Raw genomic sequence first — 21912 nt, 5'->3', positions numbered from 1 at the left:
ATAGTCGCAAATTAATCATTCTGCGAGAGAGAGAGAGAGAGAGAGAGAGAGAGAGGAGAGAGGGGTTTGCACAAAGACAGTGCAGCGGCAGCAGCAGTGTGCATAATCACACCTTCAGTGCTTTGAGCCTGATTAGATGTTATTCATTGTTGTTTCTCTTGTTTCGGGGGATGAGTAACCATTGTTGTCATGGCGATTGTTGTGGCGCCCCCGTTAGACACTCTTTATATCATTTCAGGGAGGAAATATCTCTCGCCTGGGTTCTGGAAATCTCCAAAATATGAAACCTGTCAAGACTTAGAAAACAACTGTATTTGTATGTGTATATGTATGTGTTTTTAAGTGGTGAAGACATCTTTATATAAAACAAACTTAAGATAAATTATGCTATTTGTTTAATTGCACGAGAACGTGTACAAAATGTTTGACTTAAAATTAAGAGATATGATCGGTTCATATTTATGTGTATTAACAAATTGCACAGCACACCTACACACTGGTACAAAACACTTCAATACTTCAATACTTTTATTGCATATTTATATATTTTTCTGTCCATGCATTTCATCCATTATATTACATTTTTGCAAGACACACACACACACACACACACACACACATATATATATATATATATATATATATATATATATATGTGTGTGTGTGTGTGTGTGTGTGTGTGTGTGTGTGTGTGTGTTCTGGTTTTCATGCTCTAACCCAGTCTGTTGGTTAATATGAGAGACTTCAATGGACTCGTATTTTCCTCGACATGGCTGTTGGCATTTCTAGCATCTCTGCACATTTAACATTCTCTCAGTGATAATAGATAAATCCAGTAACTGCTGAAAATTGGTTGAAACTGAATTTTTGTTTTTATTTAACAAAGAAAAAGTAGAGAAAAGTCTTTCTTAGGAGGTCTCATCGTCTATAATCTTTGTGTTTATGTTCCTCTGTACTTTTGATCACTCTCAGCACCTATTTCAAGGCTGATTAATCTATTGATTATTCAATTAATAAAATGTATGTATATATATATATAAATGTCAAAGATAATAATGTTCACAATGTTCTACCAAAATGATATATTGCTTATTGGTTCTGATCAGCAGCAAACAAAAAAAGTCATCCAAAACAGTTTTACACAAGAATTAAAGAATGGTATCAAATTAGGAAATTCAAAAAGGTACAAATAACAAACCCAGAAAATGTTGATATGCGTAATACATGTATTTTTAAATAAATAGTCAAAATGCATCCAAAACCAAAATGACTGTTATTTATCTGTTAAAGGATTAAAATAGAAAATGCTCTAACTGACCCGCTCTGTGGGGGGGATGAATATTTTTAGATACAGAACGACCCTCACATGTTGGTGAATCAAAGAAAATATTAAAACAGGGTTCACTGCTGTCTTTGCAGGATACCTACTGTATGATTGGACATAATATTTAGCCTTTATCATCTTCTCAATGTAGCAAACCTTTTTGTAATGTTAGAGGTTTCATGCAGCTAATAAGTTGAACTGAATAATTAACGACCTCTCCTCCATCTTCTGTCATCAGTCCTGTTGAATCTTATCCGCCTCATCCACAAACCGCTCCTGTTCACACTACATGTTACATTACATTACATTACAGTCATTTAGCAGACATGTCATTTTAACTTCAGGACATTGTGCTCATTTCCTTAAGAATTCTGAGACAAAAATAAAATGATTAAATAGTGTTTTTTTTCTCATCTTCATTTACATATTTGGTATCCAAAAATGTACTAATTTGACCCTTGGATTAGGTTATTGACTACATTTTTTTTGTTATGAATTACTAATTGTAAGGGAATACATTTTTAAAGAAACCATCCTGACCCTTAAGAGCGACGAGAGTGGACCAGAAGAGCAGAGTTGCAGGCCAGACTCCTTTCACGTTGTCATTTGATACACTGATTGTAAACAAATATTGATTATTGGCTCAAATCAATAACCCTGAAACCCGAGGCTAGCTGAGCTAGGGTTTAAACATGTATTACCAAACACGTGCAAACCCTGCAAAAACCTTTGTCCAGAAAACATCTGTGCAAGATGTCGGGGTGAGAGGGAAGGAATCGGGATGAGGAGTGAGGAGAGGTTTGGAAGGAAGGAAGGAAGGAAGGAAGGAAGGAAGGAAGGAAGGAAGGAAGGAAGGAAGGAAGGAAGGAAGGAATGACAAGAGGGAAATAGAGAGTTTGTGTGTGTGTGTGTGTGTGTTGCGGGGAAGTGAGGAAGAGAAGGGTGGAACAAGGGAGGAGAGAAACAGCAGATGGAGAGACAAACAGAATCTGGTGAGGAAGAGAATGTGTAGCAAGAGAGAAGGAGTGAAAGGGGTGGGGGAGGAAGAGAGGAAAGGAGACAGAGAAGGAGAAGAAGGAGACTTGTACCAAACAACATCTGTTAGGGAGGGAGGAAGAGGATGGCTATCTGTGGATGTGTGTGTGCGGGAGAAAGCTTTCCAAACAACATTTCCAAACAACATCTGTAACGAGGGGAAGGGAGGAGAGGTGAGGAGAGAGGAAGGGAGGAGAGGTGAGGAGAGAGGAAGGGAGGAGAGGTGAGGAGAGAGGAAGGGAGGAGAGAGGTGAGGAGAGGGAGGGAGGGAGGAGAGGTGAGGAGAGAGGAAGGGAGGAGAGGTGAGGAGAGAGGAAGGGAGGAGAGGTGAGGAGAGGAGGGAGGAGAGGTGAGGAGAGAGGAGAGGTGAGGAGAGAGGAAGGGAGCATCTTAAACTGAGAGTGTTCTGAGGTGATGATGGCTGACGCCGCTCTGATTGATTCTTAGTCAGTTAATGTTGACACGGCAACGGAAGTTGAACAAATCCCAACCTGTGCTCACAAAACATGAACTTACCATCAATGAAACATTGTGAGTGTTTCCTGTTGTATCAGGTCCATGTCTTTATGTAGAGATCATTGTCTTCCTACTACTATTACCTAGGTCCATACCAGACGGCAACCTCTGGTTCTGCCGAGTGAAGCCAACGCTTCATGTGTTAAAGCTGCATTCTCTCTCCTGTCCACCAGGGGGCGACTCCTCTGGTTGTATAGAAGTCTATGAGAAAATGACTCTACTTCTCTCTTGATTTATTCCCTCAGTAAACATTGTAAACATGAGTTTATGGTCTCAATCTCTAGTTTCAAGTCTTCTTCAATACAGCATGATGTTCATTTAGTAAATGATGCTCCATTTAGAGTCAAACAGACCATAAAGCAGGGGATGCTTTAGGGCGGGGCTACACACTGATTGACAGGTCGACACCAGAGACGTATACGGCGTCTCTACGTCACTCCTCCTCAGTCCATATATGGTCACTTCTGTTATATAATGAGACTGGTATTAAGAATTGGCTAGACGTTGGTACGTAAAACTTTGGACTTCAGTGTGTCAATAGAAACCTTAATTCTTTTAATTTTAGGCCTTAAAATAAAATATTAGGATTAAAGTTGCAAAAAATGTTCTTGTAAAAGAAAGTTACTCACTAACGTGTCCGTAAGAAAAGTCCAGCAACACGTCTGGATTTCCCCTCGTTAAGTAAAGGTTTACTTTCAAAGTTTACTTTCAAAGTAAGTATTTAGGTTTAGAAAAAAGATTGTTGTTTAGGTTTAAAATAAGTACGGACGTTATGTGAGTAAATGAATGTGACTTCTGCTTTTACACGGGAACAAACTCTCCTGGAGGAAAGAAAACATTTTTCTTGACCCTCTCACCTGTGTGTTTTTGCATTACTTATACATCCTGGTTCATGATCACGTTGATTACATCCAAACTGATTTTGTCGGATAATTACAAGCACGTGTCCATTTCTTTCACAGATATTGTTATGAACGCTGTAGGAGAAGTATAAATGCTGCATTTGAGATTGGATTCAATTATCTTGGTGAAGGTCTCCACAGCCAAAAACAGCATCCTTCTGTGCACATAAACTGCAGATGAACATGAGATCAGTGTTTATTTGACGCGGTAGTTGGTGCACATTGATCTGTGTATCTGATATGATTTCCTCGGTGCCGCTGACCCGTTAATGGAGTGTTTATAGGCCAACTACGCTATCAGCACTGGTTGCTATGGACCTATATGAGCTTTTGCACAGACGTTGCTATGCAGAGAGAGAGAGAGAGGAAGCCAGAGGCCCATGCAGTGGATGAGTCATAGCCCTCCCTCCCCTCACACTCATACCCCCTGCTTTCCCTACACTGACTCAATGGGACCTCACAAACAAACACACACAGACACACACACACACACACACACACACACACACACACTCACAGAGCTCCTGGTGGTTTCTTACCAATCCTCTCAGCGGTCATCAAACCTGTTAACATGCTTCCCCGTTGATCAGCGCTAATGTCTCGTACATGCGTGGACATAAACACAGATGTGAGAATGCACAGCTGCAGCCACAAACATATGCACACGAAACATAAATGTATTGTATGTTCTTTCTCACACACACACACACACACACACACACACACACACACACACACACACACACACACACACACACACCTCCGTCACCACATCCTGCCCTCAACAAGAGAGGTGTGTGTGAGGGAAGCACTTAAGCTGGAGGCGGTTTACTGAAGGACTGGGTTGAACTTTGACGCTCTCGGGTGTGAATGTGTGAAACTGAACGAACAGAAGCTCTCCTTTTATGAATTAAGATGAGGGTAATCTGCATCATTTTAAGTGGAGGGTATAAGGAAACATGGACGGACACCTAGAATGTGACAACAGCTATGGCAGTAAAAAAGAAGGGAGGATGAATCAGGACAGAGAGGAAGAGGAGGTCAGAGACAGATGAGCAGATATCACAGAAAAATACTGCTGCAAACTACATCCACCATGACACGGCAACATAGAAACAGTTTTATATCATAACGCACCAGTGCTTTGTCCTGATAAAACGGATATTTACCCCCAAAATTACCATTTTATCAGTTACTCTTCCACTTCTGCCTGGAAAATGCCAGATGTCAAAACCTTCAAACAGCCATGTGGCAGTTTCTGATTCTCCAGATTTCAGCTGTTTGGGAAGAAGGACCAGTTCCCAAAGCACATGATGCGGAAATATTTACTCGGAGAAGAGAAACAAATCTCATAAGCGCTTTCACATTAAAAAAAATGCCTCTTTCTCGCCTCCTCAATTATATTAAAATGCCTCTTTGATAATTTCAGGCAGAAATAAACCAATAATCAAAGCCTGTGGATGTTCTTTAATATTCACTCCAGGGAGCTTTCAGAACGCTCAAAAATCAGCCTCAATCAGAAAAGTTAAGACAGCAAAGAAGTTCCTAAAGACCAAAGTTTCTTCCTGACAATATCTACTGCGATGAGGTTTGCATTATTCATAGGAAGGATCAGAATGCTTTGGCCAAAGAGGCGACATGCACCAAGCTGCTCTCAATTCTTATTTAGGAGTCAGTCCACACAACTGAAGCAACAGGTGATGTGAATAAACCTCCAATCAACCAACGGGAACCGGGACATTCAGCTGAAATGAATTGGAAAAAGGGAAAGTGAATTATCACCATTAAACCCAGTTTGTTACTTATATTTAGGCAGTTCTTTTTTTTGTATCTTAAGTTTTCTGAAACATCAGAGGTTTTTACAGAGGGAATTTTGGATATTTCTTTGTATCACTTCATAAATCAGAAAATACTGTCAACAAACATAATAGAGAATCAATTTCCCCCATGAGTTCATTAATACAAGGTTGTATAAATCTGTCTATGAATGAGATATGAACAAACCCCTCTGTAGAAACCTTCAGAATATAGAGAGGAATGAAGCTGTAAAGTTTGGTGTATGTAAGAGCTACTGAAGTGGAGATTTCTGGATCAGAGTCTGAGAAAAAACTCATTTAGAGAAAACGTCCTTTAAAGATATGTTTAGTTAAATTACATACATGTTGAAGACTCTACAGGTGAATAGGGTAAAAAAATAACTAATAGATATCAACATGAAACTTCACCAGTTGATTACTGACATTAAGACAATTATTTTTGTATACTAAGTTTTCTCAAATGTAATGTTGTCTTTTGGTTTCACACGGAACATGAGCAACACTGGTCTCCTGGGTGAAAGTCCTATGTTTGACGCACCCAACCACTTCTTCAAAAGTTTGTGTTCAAAAGTTTGTGTTTTTCATTTCCCTGCATTGTTTACGTGTCAGAGTGAAAGGGAGAAAGAAAAAAGAGAAAATCACCAAAATCTCTTAATATTTTTGAAATATCTTTCAATTCTTTTGACACATTTTGGTCGTCTGAGGCAGAAGATAAGACATTTAAACCTCAACCTCTAAAAAGAACAACCAGAGACAAAATGATTGGTGTCTGAATTGGTGACAAGAAAACAAATGAAGGTCAAATGAGACTTTATGTGACACATTTTCAGCGACAATCAACATGATTACAACATAAAAAAAACCATTTCATGGTGTTAAAACCACCACAAAAAATAACAATCAGACTCAGATGATGTTTGTCATGGTGAAGAATATGGAAAACAAAAAAACTACTTTCTACTTTGATTGGTTGATTCAAAATTCATGTTGCAGGCATGAGGAGAGAGATGGGGAGGGATATTTGAACGTGGGGATGAAAAGGGGGGAGGCAAGAAAGATGAAAGGAAGGACGGAGAGAGAGAACGAGAGGATGAGAAGACCAGCGTTGCTGCTAGTATCTCAGTTATTTATAGTTTAAATGTCCTGGCTTCTTTTTGCCTGAATTCATTGTCTACCCCTCTCCGTCTCTCTCCTCCTCTCCCCCCTCTAGCCTCTCTCTCTCTCTCTCTCTCTCTCTCCCTCCTCTCCATCTTCTCTTTATTTCCCTCCCCCTTCATCCCTCTTCTCTTTCATTAGATATTGGGTCAGTTGCTCTCTGCACATCTTCCCATCCGATGCTGCTCGTTGGTGTGGCGTTTCTTTAGTAATGTTACGTAATCACAGACACACTGTGGGGCATGGGAGGGTGGTGGTGGGGGGGTGAGGGAAGGGAGAGCGAGAGGGAGAGATTCATTGCTCGTTGACCCACTGTCTTACCGGCTCTCGTGGCCCCGTCAGTCGCATCTCAACCCTGGTGAGCTAATGGCTGATTCTGACTCATTTACGCTGGCGTTTTCCCACCGGAGCGTGAATGCGTTTTAATGTGGCGTAATGTGTGACATTATGACCACGAGCTGCTTTTTCATTCAACTTTTAAGTCTTCATGAATATACAAATAAATATACAAACAAACAAATATCTTTGCCCTGTGTCCTAAAAATAACTTGCCCGATCACGATCAAACTGGGTCCTGAATTATGGTTAAAGGGAAACAGATTATGACGTGCATTTCTTTTGCATTTGACCTATCATGAATAATAAGTCTGCTGAAGGTCCTTATAGGAAGAGTTCAAGGTGGTGCATGGGTTAAAAAACACAAGAGCTTTTACCCAGGAGACTGCTGTTTGTGTCCAGGTAGTCTTGTTGCGTTTTTGTCATTTTAAGCGAAACCTTGATGTTTTTCATTAAACATTACCAAGAAGTTTTGTAGCGTTTATTTGTTTTGTTTAGTTTCAATTCACAACCATGTTAGCCACCTCCAGGTCACAGCTAGCCTGGGGCCCGAAAGGGGGAACGTCTGGTTTGGTTCACAATATTGCAAAACAAACACAGCGACGACAAACTTATATGTCTGTCACGGAACTGGGCTAGCAAAAACAGCTAGCATTAGCATCAAATTTGGGTTCCAAAAAGTAGAAGTATTAATGTGTTCTCTGTCTGCAAAGGTTTGTGTTGATGGAGTCGACACGGGCTGAATTTTAGGAGGAAACCAGCGTACATGGTTAGTTAGCTTAGCTCAAAGACGGGAAATAGCTAGCTTGGCGGCTCTGTTCAAAGGTATATGAAACTTAAACTTATATGAAAATTTGGCTAAAATGAACACAGCGATGTAGAAAAGTTGCACCGGACTTGGCGTGCATATAGTTCAACAAGAGACTGATGTTTGTGTCCAAGCAGTAGTCTTGTTCTGTTTCTGTTTCATTTGTTTCAAATAATCTTTCATAATTCTAAGCCAAAACCATGTTTTTTTACTAAACATTACCAAGTAGTTTTTGTAGCATTTACTTATTTGGTTTAGTTTGCAGATTTTCCGTATTCCTGCACCCTTCATTTTGCATTGCACAGGTGACAAACATCTTTAAATCGAACCACAAAACCACTGACCACCTCCCTGCATGACTTATGAAAACACATGAATGTTGCATTTCTTGCAAAAATGTTGCCACGGAACATATTTCAGGCAGCAATCATGTTTCCTTGCAAAATGTAATTGGGAAAATAAATAAGTACGATACAAACATAATTTTTAGGAGATGGGTTTTGTCCTACAGTATGAAGTTACTCCAAATGAGTTGCCACAAAATACTTAAGTGGATAAAGTTGATAGCAAAAAGGAATGCTTTTTATGTGCACGTGTTGACTATGTTCTTTATTTCTATTCAAGTCTATTTTATTCATATATCCCAATATCTAAAATCACAAATTTACTGTACAATCTTCACAGCTATGACCCTCCCTCCTTAGACCCTCTTAGCGGATAATGAAAACCTCTTTTTGTGTGTATTCATGGTTCTGAAATTGAAATAGAACATGAGCATTCAATCCTCTTCCAGCAATGTACTATGAACTTTTGAGGCTGGAAGAAGGTTTTGCTTCTTTATGACACTTGACTGAACCACTCAGGTTCACTCATTGCTCAGTTTCACGGATCTTTATTTTAAATTCTGGAGGAGATTCTAACGACTTCATAAGTACCAAAGAAGTCATGTTGAACAGTAGAAATATGATGCAAAAGACATCTGTAATATTAATTTGCTGAAATCGTCCAACCAAAAAACATTTTAGAAACGCCTTCACACTGTGTCGAATAAACGTTTCCACCTCAATCAAATAAACTATATAGGAAGTTTTAAGAGAAATACTAAAGGGATTAAATGTGAAGATGTGACACCATAAACTGACTTCATTTTTAATAAGCTGCCAATATAATGATGCGTTGATATAAATCACATCTCTGGCTCTCTGATTTTGGGATGTAATGTGGAGCTGCAGAATGAGGGCAGGTAGCTGTTCCACTTAAAGCTGCCTGCTGTGAGTTCATGCAGGACTTAACATCTGTTTCCTCGTCTATCAGTGAGCTTCGCTGGTTCGCTATCAGCTTTTTTGAATCTCTCACATTCTTTAATTTCTGTCACCTCACTGTCTCTCACACCTCTTCTGTCTCTCGTTCTCTCCCTCTTTTTTTATTACCTCACTTTTCACTCCTTTTCTTTCTCGCTCTGTGCCAGAGGACTTAATGAGGGTGGGAGGGGGAGGAAAACATTGCAGAAAGTTTCACTAAACAAAACTAGGATAGAGCCGTGAAGGGACCAGAGAGAGAGCGCTGAGGGATTTCTCAAAAGGGGGACAGTGTGGTTGTTTGCAGGTGGTTGCTGTTACTCCCGTTAAAACTCGTTCTGGCTTCTTCAGGTCATCAGCTGTAATCGTCTTAATTGTTTGACCCCTTTTCTGTTCCAAATCCTGTCTGACAATTTATACATTTATCTGGCGTCTGTGCACCCATGGGTTGGGATGCAAAAGTCTTCTGCAATCAGGGATAGTGTCTCATCTGTGCAATCAGATTATTACGACCCATATTTATGTGCGGAAGTGAGGTGACGTAGTATGAAGAGCAACAAAGTCTGCCTAGGGAGGAGGTCGGGTTGGATTGTTGGGTCAAACAAACACAGGACACTCGTTTCAACAAGTGAAATAGAACGCTCATATATGTCGTTTTGGGAATTATTGGTAAAAGCCTATTCTGTTCTTGTATGTGTGAGGATGTGTTGGCTTTTTTACTCTTTATATCCTTTTTGTCACAACGTCTGGTTTAATATAACCCAGGTTAGGGTTGAAGGTGCACAATACGAGATTGGTATTACATCTATTGCCTCTCAACGGCTCTTAACATGGCTAACAGCGCTAGCAACAGCAACAGTGCTTGCAAAGCGAACAGTGTAACCTGAGGGGAGAAACGAATGGTGGATGCTATGCTTTTGGACGTTGTTGACCACACCGGTATTGCAACACAGTCTCACAGCAGTTTGTGAAATAGTTATGAAATGCAATCTATTGGTTTTGTGTACAGGGACACGAATAGTCGTGTTTTTTTTTGTGTCCCTCGGAACAAAAGTTAGGTTAAGGCAAAAAAAGAAACGTAGGTAAAATGCTTTGTTTCGTGCTACAGCTGCCTGATTGCTGAACCTGTTTTGGGGGAATATCCAGGCTGTGAAATGTGCTCTGAAGAGCTGCAACCCTTGTTTGAGACTAGTATGCACTCACCAGGTTGTAACACTCTTGTCTTGAGAGTGCTACATGCCGGTGAAGAACAAGTTCTTCCTCCAACAGCCAAACTACTGTAGATCGGCTCTGTTGTGTCTGTTTTTGATCTCGCAAATTATCTGGAATACGTAGGGTAACATCAACAACATGTCTTTCTCTTTTTTAGTACAAATTTAATTTTGTATATGCAACTCAAGACAGTTCTGTAGTTCTTATGTGGGGGAAATGCAAAAAAACAGATGTCTGTAACTGTAGGATCTAATGATGGATACACAGGAATAATGCATGATGGGAACAAAGCACAAGCAGTATTTGTAATGCTCACAGTCCTCTATAATACATGACACCAGCGCAGATCTAAGTGACCAGCGCACTGCTTCTAACATGTACATTAAGATTCAGTAGTTTCCTCTGAGCAGAAAGACGACTGAAACCAAAGCGACGAGACATTGAGGAGGTTGGTCCGTTGTGTTCACTGGTTGCTGCTTAGGATAATAATAAACACAGGTTGAGTTCTTTAAAATGCATATTCTTTAATTTGTACTTTTCAATTTGATGCATTTTGTAGAGAACTTTAATCACGAGATTCCACACCGCCATGGATACAAAAGGGGAAATATGTCTGCTAGGTATCACCTCGACCTTATCTATGTCTGAAAGATGCACTTAAAAAGTATTCTTTTAGGAATATATTAATACAGGACAGGATGAGCTGCAGCACAGGATTTACATTCAGAGCCAATGTCCAGTGCCACTGTGTCGTGTTAACTTTGTGTAATAAAGATCTCCGAATAAATACTCATCCAATACAACAAAACTTAAGGGAAACTGCTGAAGGCCAAACAAACGCAAAACTTTGACCCAGCAGACCGCAGTCAACGTTGACTTATTTTAAGTTTTAAGTTCGTAACTAGTTTGTTGAATTTTTGTTTTCTTTTGACTTAATTTACAACTTTAACCACGTGTTTAAAGCTGATTCTGGAATCTGGGAGAAAATACATTTTCCCTAATTTAGAATGTAGTTCAGTTGTATTTGAATGTAATTTTGTAGGAGACAGAGTATGGCGGTCAGGGTAGTGAAAGTCTTCTGTTACCTCCTACTTTTCCTAACCTTGACTAAGTATTTGAGTTGCCAACCTCAACCATTGTTTAGATGCTTTTATTGGATCCCAGTGATCCCAAGGTGACCCAGCTTTACAGTAACTGTAATTCTTTAATCATGCTCTATTTTTTCCATCCCCACATTAGCTAGACAGCTTCTTCAAGTCACTCATGAGGATATTTATTATTATCCCAATAATGGAAATTCACTTTGATTGACTTATTGTGTTTTTTCTTCGCATGTATTCAGCATGGTCGGAAATTCAAAACATTTTAAATTCTATATTGCAGTCGGAGGCTGACAAGAACATTTCTTCTAACTTGACTGTTCGTATTTACGGTATGAACAACGTGATGTAAACGTTGAAATGGTCCACTGAGATTTGAGCCAAGATATGTCTAAATGAAGTACACTGCTTTGTAATCATCACACACTGCAATGCTTGCCTCTCTCCTTTCAGCAGTGATGAACTCATTTGGATTGAATGTGTGAACACCTGGTTGTGGGTTAGTCTCTGACCACCTGGCCTCTTTGGTGCCCTACACCACACTGCTCATGTCCTGCCAAATTAAAATTAACCAGCCATTTATTTGTGCTGCTGTCACATTAGCTGCTTCTTGTTTTGGGCCACTTGACAACCCACTGCTCCGCTTCCCTGTCTCAAAAGAATCAAAGACAGGACCGAGGCTTTCCTTCGGCTGCAAAAACCCAGCAGTTTTCTTTCCCTGTCACAACTACAAATCAAACTAATTTATGTGTTGTGTGTGCATACACGTGCATGCCTGCTGATAGGAAAAGTAATTGCTTACTCTAAATTAGTTAGTGCAAGTAGGGTGAGAATCTAATTCCACATTTATTACAATTATCTTTAATAGGTCTCTCCGTTGTCGGATGTGTTCTGAAATTGTGCGGAAATGAATTTGGCTGTCTGGGTTCAAAGATTAAAATAAAATACAGCTCATGTTGAAGTCGTTTAATGAAGTGAACACATCCTCTAGTTTTTATCCTGAAATGCATGAAGGATTGATTTTGGTTTTTATATTCATTGTATTCATTCAATTACATTTATTTATATACATTTTTTTGTATTCCTCCGGTTTTTTTTGTGTATAGCCAAATCAAAATAGCAACAAGAAGTCAACAAAGAGACTAATTCTGGGATAATTCCTAGATCTTTTAGTAATATACCACAGAACCAGACTAAATCCACACATTACATTTCTGAAGATGGCACATGCAAGTTTTTCCCTTTTTGTATGAGATTTAAAATGATTAAAGTAAAGTTTTTTCTTTCCATGTGAATCACAAAAATCCGTTCATACAACCATTTTGAGGTAGAGTCATAGATCGATTCTTGAAAGGACGGAACACATGGTCAGGGGCGCCATACGAAACTGCATTTTTTATTACATTTTGATGGAAAAATATTTTATCCCGGATAACGTTTTTTTTTTTTACATATCACAAATACGTTTCTAGTCAAATTCCATAGAAGTCCATATATGGAGCAGGATGGGTCGAACAAACACATGACTTTAACCCAGGAGACAGCTGTTCATGTCCCTTGTGAAACTAATTGTTGACTTATTTCATTTTCACTCTGTACATAACAAACTCTCACAACACCGGCACTCCTCTCCCAACTCTCACTCAAAGTCACACAATAACGTTATAAAGCAAAAAGGTAAAGAAAATGTTTGATTTCTCTGCAGGGTCCTTTCCATAATGTTGTCAGACACTTTTTACAACAATCTGAACCTTTTCAATGATAAAAACATGTACCTTTAGTGGACGTGCATTGACCGATAAGATGAGTTGCAGCATGTTAATACTATAAACAATACTTGACCAATTTCAAAAAATGTTGTTCCAATTAGTCACTTAAATAAAACAGTTACTTTTTTAACATTTCTCATTGGACAGTGGCTCAGTCAAACGTAGGGATTTCCTTATCTTGTTTTGTGCTCTTAGTCCTAACGTAAAATGTACACTTCTTGAAAGTCTTGTTTCCCATCAGATGTAGTGCTGTCAGGATGGGAGCAGTATATAGAAACATACACAATCATAAATCACTTTTACTATGAAAAGTTATGAATAGAACTATGTATTCATAGATCACAATTTTTTTTCTTTTCAGGTACTGTGGGCATTTTCAGACAGTACATCCTGACGTAAAACTAATCTAGGTAGCCTACAATCCTCCTGCCTTCAAAGCAGTGATGAAAACTTTATGGGGGTTGGGTATTAAAAGGGTTGAAACCCACCCCAGGGGTTTCCTCTAATGGGTTCTTATAGTATTTTCTATAGTATGAGTGTGGATTAGCTGTGGCAGGGCACTTTGGAGACGACAGTCTCTTCTCATCTCCAGTACGAACAGCAGAACAGAGTTATGGTTTATGTCGCCACGGTAACGTCACTGAGCGATGGAGAATATGTGAGTCAATAAGGCTGAAGACCTTCAGGGTCTCTGGCTGATTGTGAACATAAATTACTGGCAATGGTTGTTGACTTGTGAAGGCAGATGGGTTACCTCCATTGTCCAACTCGTCACAAACCTGTTCTCTGTTTCCTCACCACCAAAGTCAAATAGCTACAGATTATATAAAAATAAAGAAGGCATGTTGAGGCCACTGTGAACATGTAAAGATGCAAACACCACCAGAGGTATTGGTGGTGGAGAGGTGGAGCCAGTATACTCCACCAGAAGTGCTTGTTGGAAGGTCGAATAGCTTCGGAAACCCCCTCCTCCCACACTTTTCCAGTGCCAGATTGTGGGTGGGAAATTTGTCAGACAATTTCTCTAATTTACTGGAACTTACAATCAGGCGTTCGCACCAGCTTCACACTTTGATTTGCCCAGCTGTGCGGAATAGAGAAAGGAGGCAAGGTTTGAACTTTGGACTCCCTTTCATTTATAACATAATTATTTCTGTCACTTTTCATGTGAGCTGTCTCCTCCCTCTCAAGGAAAAAAAACGTCTTTTGTGTTTTTCAAGAGAGGCCGTGCAGAACAACAATAAGCTGTTTTGAATTTGTGTTGAGTCGGTGCACAGACGTGTGGACTAGTTCTGACTGATTCCACCCAGGCTCTGGGGCGTCTGTGCCCTCCAGTCTTTTATTATAAGATCCTATACTTTAGGCAGTTTAGAATTCAGTAATGATGTTCTGGGTGTCCATGTTTAGTACAGATGGGGAACCTAAAAGACATGAAAGGTGAAAAAAAAAGAGCATCACTCTCCTGGATGAATTAACATTCGGAGTAAAGAAGAAGACCATACTTTCTGTGCATCACACTTGCAATCAACTGAACCCAGCTGATAGCCGTATTTGCTGTGCAACACGTCTCCTTTGAGGGCTCTGATGTTCATCCACCTTTGCAGCTGAGGGATTACTTTAATGGCATTTTTAGCATACAGATAGATTGAGCCATAATTAGCATAAAGAACAAAGACTGCTGTGCCAAGTATTTGCATAACACACAGCGCTGGTTCAGCAGAGGGCGTTTTGTACTTCACATTACATCTCTGATTCACACACACACACACAGATCCCTGTACTTCTACCTTTGTGAGGACCCTCATTGACTTTCCCTACCTCCTTGTACCTTAGCCATCAAAACTAAATGCCTAAATCCCCAACCCTAACCTAAACTTAACTCTAACCTGAACCTTAAAACCTGAATCCTCAAACAGACCATTGAAGAATTGAGAACCGGCTAAATTGTCCTTACTTTCCAAAAATGTCCTCACACTGTGGTAAAAACTATCTAGTCCTCACTACGTATCAAGTATAAGAAGATATACACACACACACAGTTTTTACAGTGGGTTAAGATGTTAATACTTCATAAAAGGATGTCTGCTAGTGTTTCATCACACTCCTTAACAGCCACGAGGTGAGTCTACAAGCAGGCCTCTGATTGGCTTGTGACAGCATGGGGGGGTCACCGGGGTCTCTTCTGATTGGTATTAAATCATCTGCGGAGAGTCCCAGGGGCAGCGCTTGCTGTGAGGGTAAGTGGGTGACGACTCAGTCTTGACCCCTGAGGTGCAGGTTGGTCACAGAATAATAGTATCCGCTGCGTGTTTAAGCAGGATGTATAATTTAACGGGGGCAATTTGGAAGACCGACACCTCATTATGACGACTGTGGAGAAACGGGGGAGGGGGGTAAGGAGTTTTTTTTTTCTGATGGGGATTTGATCCAGTTACTGAAACAAAAGTTTTGTTTCTCACCAGAAACCACAATACAGAGATACTGTCGAGTACAACTGTGTTTAAATGATGCTCATATCCGTTCTGTATTTGACCCCCAATCAACAATGAAACTAACAATAATAGGACTGGAAATAGTTGTCAATTAAAGACTCTTTATTGTTAATTCATTCATTTGCTGTCCAAATGTAATAAGAGGGTAAGCAAGTATGACTTTGTTTTCCATCCAGGATTGTACAGTTGTTTTTTTTGTTTTTTTTTAAAGGGATCAGCACTTAAACTTCTTTAGGCTTATCTATTTAGATTCATGTTGGTGTGTATTTTACCAAAGTCTAGATGTGTTAGCTTGTATTTTCTCTTTTGCTGAGAGAATCAGATTTTGGTTGAAAAAGTTTGGTTCAAAAAAGTACAACATTTTTCCCAAAAAATTGTAGTTTATTGTCAATTTATTTGAAAATGTAAAAAAAACTAACATTTTAGGATCATTTCTAAGATCTGTATTTTATATTTGCATCCATGTAGATAAACAGAAGTTGGTGATGAAGGTTAGATTTGTGTGGTAACACAGGTGTTCGACCTCTTCTCAGCACCGTTATGATGTGCACAGATGGTGCTTGATTGTCATATCCTTCACCTCTGTCAATGTTAATGCACTCGTTAGGGAAGGATAACTTATCCCTTTATGATTCTTATGAAGTCAAGTGACCTATAATCTACATTCTTACGCCACTCAACGTCAGCCTGAGCAGAAGTCTAATCAGTCTGAGTAATTGACAGCACCTGTGTGTGTGTGTGTGTGTGTGTGTGTGTGTGTGTGTGTGTGTGTGTGTGTGTGTGTGTGTGTGTGTGTGTGTGTGTGTGTGTGTGTGTGTGTGTGTAGGAATGTTTTATCTGTCTTGTGGGGACATAACTCTGATTACACAGTCACGATGTGGGGACCAACCTTTTTTTTTGACAAAATGGGGACAACAGCACGTCCCTATTATACATATCATTACACTTTAGGCAGATACTTGGTTTAAAGTTAGGTTAAGGTTACATTTTTGTTATGGTTATGGTAAGGGTAAGATCATGGGCACACATACGGGGACCATACATCTAAAACAATCTTAAAATGCCCTTTATTAAAACCATTGTTGATGGTTAAAATCCCTATAAAAAAGTAATAAATTAATAGGTTAATAGGAACAGGTGCAGGTAGGGAAGCGGGAGTGTCAATTTCTATAATAATTCTCAAGACTTCCACGGTCTATCTCACATTTCTTATAGTTTATCTTATAATATACCAGATAAAATGAAAAAGGTGGTTAAGGTCAGGGTTCGCTTGGGGTTAGGTATGCAGTGCCCAAATATCCAAAATAAAAAGTTAAAAGAAATGTAATAAATAAAAGCAAATAAAAGAACCTAAAGGGTAAAAACAATAAAACTCTGAAGATTAAAATGAGGTTAGCTTTTCCATAAGCATGTCAGTGTGGACATCAAACTGACAATGTGAACTCTGAATCATAGCATAAGGAAAGTTTGATAGTGGAGACTGAGAAATGTCACAACGATTATACCGCAACAAAATCACAACACAGATATAAGCAGCTGATTGAGAGAGAAGTGAGAGTATTTGTTCTTACGTAGACATGTGACATATCAGAACAATGCCCATACAACTACAAGTATAATGTTAAATACTCATTTATCATGCAGGAACCTACCATTTAATGATATCTGGCCATCTGTTAATGTGAGCACCATCTGAGATGATGACGTAACGCTTCGTTCAGGCTGCACAGGTTTCGTTCCTGTCGAGACAATAAAGCGTGCTCTTAATTTGAATTGCGGAAAAGAATAAAGAGAGAGAGGTGGAGGAGGAGGAGGAGGAGGAGGAGGAAGAGGAGAGCTGCCAGCTCAGTTCAAATGGGAATCTGGTCCTCGGGGTTCACGCACATGTATGCATGTGAGAGACTGATAGAGGAGAGAGAGAGAAGGAAGGGAAAATTCTATTCCAGATTACATGTGCTTGTGCTGCAGCGTGGGAGGTTATGTGTTGGAGGCAGAGAGAGGAGATGATGGAGATGCTGCCCGGGAGTGAGCGTGTGAATTAATGTGTTTGACATAAAGTGGGATCTTCATTTGGAGCCGCAAGTAAATGAAAACTGAAGACCAAAACGCTGATATAGGGAAGAATTATTATTATGAGTTGAGGCAGTGATTTTTTTATACTGTACCTTCTACTTTGCGCATCTCCTAGCAACCATAACAGGCACCATTTTGAATGTTTTATATTACTGTGAGTTAGAAGAGAAGACATATGAACAGACTCATACAGGAATGGGAAGGTTGACTCCAAACTAGATGAGCTAGTGATGTTGTTTCTACTCTTAAACAATGGTAAAAAGCTCCATAGTTACTAGTGGTGCAACAAATCATAAAACTCACCTCTTTTCGTTAGCATGTTAGCAGTGCTGCTAATTTTACTAGCTCTCCTTCTGATGATTTAAACACTAATTTGTTGTTTACAATGTTACATTTCAGAGATCAGAGACTAAAAAAGCATTAATGCCGATGTCCTGATTGCAAGTTTTACTTAATATTGGCCGATAACAATCGTCAGTAAAGGTTTGTTTCTCACTGTGATGGTAAACGTTAAACTGTGTAATAAATCTGCGCTTCACTTGCTCACTGAACCGCGATGGGGGATCAGTAGAGATCACGGATCCGTTACATCACTAATAGTTATTGAAAGTTACATGGTATAATAATGAGTATCACAAGCAAGAAAGTCGTGGGAGTGTTGATGGATGGGTGAAACAAACACAGGACTTTGATCCAGGAGAGCGCAGTTCATGTCACTTGTGAGACCAAAAGTCAATGTTGACTTTAAGCCTGTTCTGAAAGAAAGTTTTTAATGTTGTTACTTTATTATTTGAACACAATCCATGATCTTTATGGTAGTAGCGATAGTAGTTTTGTTGACTTTTGTTGACTTAAAGTTATCGACAAAAAGTACGAAAGCCGCTGAGACCGGGGCAACAAGTATTGCAAACTGTGCAGTAAAATGGGATGGTGTATTTGGTGAAAGCATGGTAGACGTCACCTGGACTTTGTCTATGCACTTGAAACCAGGATGAACCGGATTTTAAATGCTGCACACCCCATTGAGTTTCTGCTCACATCTGTGCCATCAGTTTGTGGCTCATGTTTAGTTGTTAAAATGTTTAAAATAAACTTAGTGGGGACATCAAAAACAACTTGATCGAACGGCATAGATTTTGAATTTCATCTCCAAACTGTCAGGAACAAAACACATCTTGTCTAATAAGTGACGTCTGAAACTAAACTGTAATCAGCTCAACCATCACTGAGTCCCCAAAGGCAAAAATAAGTTCCTCTTCTCCTTCTCCTGCTTTAGTGATTCTTTTTTTTTAGCATAAGAGTGTCAACACTTGTTTTGCTGCATTAAGGGAACATAACAGTGGTGCAGACGGATGACAGAAAACTCTGCTTTCATGTAATATTTTCTATTTACATCGTAGGACTACGACTCAGATCACAACCAATGCTGAAAAGTCTTGATGAATTGCAGCAAAACTATATAAAAACATGTGTTTACAAATGCTCTTACAACTCCAGGTTTTCCAGTTATGGGCTTACTACGACACAAACACATGCATCTTCACTAAAACCTCACTATTAACACACTTTGGACTTTTCAGCATGAGAAGCACAACTTTATGTGTTTTAAATAGTAAGGCTTAAGTGAGGATGTGTCTGTGAAGTAGTAGGCAAACGACTGGATAATAAGCGTTGTATTATTTTTCACGAGTTGTGTGAGAGTTTGTAAACACGTTTTATATAGTTTTGCTGTTAAATTCACCAAGACCCCATTTTTGATTCTTAATTCTTCATAAAGGCACAAAGTTTTCTTATCAGTACCTGATATATAAATGGTTATTTTGTGGGTGAAGTGCTCCTTTAACTGCAGTTAGTGTCATGCAGAAACTGACTGGAACAACTGAAGATCCTGCTATTTATAAACGGCATTATCTCAATTAATAAATCTCCAAACTGAACAAGCGATGACGTAATGTTTTAATACTGCTGAGTCAGTCTTTTTGAAAGGCTTCATGTCCACTGGAGGGCGAACCGCATCACCTGAGAGACCTCAACCCATCAGCACTTTTAATTCTACACTCAACTCAGAGCTTCTTGAGAACACAAATCACGATTCCAGTCGACTTCTCTTTGTGGCGTCGCTCACATTTGCACAACAAATAGTTACGGAGACGAGAGGCCACCCGAACGCGAGGCTATTTCCTCCTGAAGCACGGCGTGCTGTTGATCAAAACAGTCGTCTCAGGAGCTGTAACAGAATTTCAACACACAGCTCACACCGAAATTATGAAAAGATGAAAGCATCGCTGAAAGGTTTTTCCGAGCCGCTTCCTGGCAAAGTATATTTAATGCATCGATCAAAGTCTACCGGATGAAAAACGCTTTGTTCGCCTGAGTGTTTGCTGTGGCGTATTAAAGATATGTAAATATGAAACGGGCTTGTCGTAGAGTCCTGTCGCCACTATTTTCTTTTCTCTTTTTATGTGTTGAGCTTCAGTGTGAAATTGTTCTTTTTTTTGTGGTCATGAAAAATATTGGAAAACTTTAGCAGCAAGTGCTCTCTCGCAGTGATGATTGAGAAAGACTCCTGACAATAGGGCTGATGCTACAGGGTGTGAGTCTGTGTGTGTGAGGCATATTGTGCAAGTGTGTGTGTGTGTGTGTGTGTGTGTGTGTGTGTGTGTGTGTGTGTGTGTGTGTGTGTGTGTGTGTGTGTGTGTGTGTGTGTGTGTAACCAATGCCCATTTAAAGCCGGGCGCTAGTCTTTCGTCCTTCAATCGCCAATTAACAAGGGCCTATTTAATTGCAGTGGTTTGGGAGGGCATACAATTACCACTGGAGCTGAACCAAGCTAAACACAAACACACACACACACACACACACACACACACACACACACACACACACACACACACACACACACAATTCTTCGTAATGAGCGGCACCATCAGCTCTCCTTTCTTCCCCTCCTTTCATTTGCATTTTGCTCCACTCTCTCCTCCTCACCCTCCCACCTGCTCTGTTCGAGGTGTTTAGATTACCCCCCCCCTTTCGTCTTCGTCCTCTTCTGTCTGTCACTTTCTGTCCTCTGATTGGTTTCCTTCAAAGCTGTTGACAAATCTCTCCTCCTCTCCTTTTTTCTTTGTCTGAGATGTTTTCCTCTAACCTTCTCTTCCTCTCTTCCTTCCTCTATCGACTTTCACGCCTTTGCAGCCTGGCGTCACCAAACCTCAATTTTGCGTGATATCACAACGTCGTTCTTGCTTTCGGCATCCAGTCTGTGCTGACTGCTCTGTAAATCTGACAATAAATGCTTTGTGAATGTGCTAGAGGCGTAAAATAACAATCGGCGCTCAGAGAAAGTGAGGAAGAGCTAACAGGGTCAAACAAACCAAAGTACCCCCATACAACGGGTTGTTTGATATCTTATGAAAAATTACTTTTCTAATGAATGTGTTTTTCTTATGGTGGTCAGCAACAAGTGACAGTATCCTCTTGTTACATGGAAACAGCCTTTTCAAAATACTTTTAAAGGTTTAGGCTACAGAACATTGGGTTAAAATGACTACTGAGAAGCCGTCCTGTGTGGGTTTTTCGATCTTTATACTTCCTTGTTCATAATTACGTGGATAACATATGAATCGATTTTGTGGGATGCCTACAAATTACAGCGTTTTATTTTTGGTAGGTATACAAACTCTGGATGAGACCAGCCGGAACAAACACAGGACTTTCACCCTGACCACTGTTCTTGTCCTTTGTGAAACCCGCAGACTCTATACAAGAAGTGAACGTAATGATCTTGGATTACGGTCGCAGCCATGTTGTTGATATTTCTGCAACCGATAAACAGAAGTTAACATATTTGGAATGTGGGGGAGGGACATAATGACACACGTTATCCTTTAAATGTGTTTAATGACACGTGGAATGTGCTTAAATCTGTCGTGCTACTTTTACGCCTTCCTATGAGATCCCGTTGCACCTTTCTTTCTTTAGTCCCCGCCCCCTTTTTCTTTATATCTTCTTCCCAAACTTTTTCTCTGACACCTCCTTTCTCCTGTCCTTTACTATCTTTTCTTTCATCTGTCTTTAA

At 39.8% G+C, this 21912-nt stretch overlaps 1 protein-coding gene across 1 annotated transcript in view; it reads left to right on the top strand.

Moving 5' to 3' along the window:
- LOC129096253 (voltage-dependent calcium channel gamma-2 subunit-like) overlaps positions 1-21912 on the top strand; it is a 61567-nt gene that overhangs the window by 20669 nt on the left and 18986 nt on the right. The window lies entirely within an intron of this gene.

This window comes from Anoplopoma fimbria, chromosome 9 (assembly GCF_027596085.1).
Source record: "Anoplopoma fimbria isolate UVic2021 breed Golden Eagle Sablefish chromosome 9, Afim_UVic_2022, whole genome shotgun sequence".
NCBI classification, from domain to species: Eukaryota; Metazoa; Chordata; class Actinopteri; order Perciformes; family Anoplopomatidae; genus Anoplopoma; species Anoplopoma fimbria.
Note: the sequence above shows the minus strand (reverse complement) of the source record. Positions and strands in the feature narration are given on the sequence as shown.